Here is a 301-nt window from a genome sequence, read left to right as displayed (position 1 = left end):
GGGAACATAAGTACCTTCTAGTAAGAAAATATGCTACGCAGCAACCATATTTCTATAGAAACAGAATTACATGTACATCTATAACTGGAAAATATCAGTGATAATGGAATACTATCTACAATATGCTTACCATGAAAGTAGGCAAAAATACTTTTGAGGAAAAATGTCAGTGCTAGAAAATGTTATACTGAAATTTGGAGCGGGAGGAGAGATAAACAAACCTTCCATAAATCCCCTTACAAATTTCAACAGTAAAGAACTGTACTAATCTGCAGCGTCAAAATTAAATTTTAGTCAGCTG

This window comes from Triticum dicoccoides, chromosome 5B, assembly GCF_002162155.2.
Source record: "Triticum dicoccoides isolate Atlit2015 ecotype Zavitan chromosome 5B, WEW_v2.0, whole genome shotgun sequence".
NCBI classification, from domain to species: domain Eukaryota; kingdom Viridiplantae; phylum Streptophyta; class Magnoliopsida; order Poales; family Poaceae; genus Triticum; species Triticum dicoccoides.
Note: the sequence above shows the minus strand (reverse complement) of the source record.